This window comes from Nanorana parkeri, unplaced genomic scaffold (assembly GCF_000935625.1).
Source record: "Nanorana parkeri isolate BGI_ZX_2015 unplaced genomic scaffold, ASM93562v1 scaffold1325, whole genome shotgun sequence".
Classification (NCBI taxonomy): Eukaryota; Metazoa; Chordata; class Amphibia; order Anura; family Dicroglossidae; genus Nanorana; species Nanorana parkeri.
In genome coordinates this window covers 107,007-107,475 of record NW_017307593.1, presented here as the reverse complement: position 1 = coordinate 107,475, position 469 = coordinate 107,007, and the positions used below count along the sequence as shown (strand labels likewise).

The 469-nt window shown below is 40.5% G+C and overlaps 1 protein-coding gene across 1 annotated transcript in view; it reads left to right on the top strand.

Moving 5' to 3' along the window:
- The window catches only part of SYT12 (synaptotagmin 12), a 54,789-nt gene that overhangs the window by 37,923 nt on the left and 16,397 nt on the right, over nt 1-469 (top strand). The gene's annotated exons all lie outside the window — the stretch shown is intronic.

Here is a 469-nt window from a genome sequence, read left to right as displayed (position 1 = left end):
TATATACACACTGTATATAACAGACTCAACTGGTAGTGGCAGCAATAAACAATGCACAAGACAGGGATACAGAGGAACAGTCTAAGCAGGTCTGTCCTGCAATTTCATTCAGTCCATAGCATAAAACAAGCACAACAGTCTTTCAGTTCCTGAGTTAGCATCCATCAGCTCACATATATGAAGGTCTATGTACAGTTTAGACTAACAATGAGGTTTGGCTACCCGGTTAAAACGTGGACCCTGGGCTCCTGGACCCACCAGAAGAGAACTTATTAAGATTCTAAGAAAACAATAAGTTTGGAGCCCTGGAGCCCCCTGGCCATATGTATGTGAGAAACCTAGGTGATACATACAACCCTGCCAGCCAGCTTAAAAAAATAAAAAATATATGTGTGTACATGTGTGTACTTCTAGAGGATACAGGTTATAAAATCAGAGCATCTCTGAAGAACTGGAACTATGTTATATA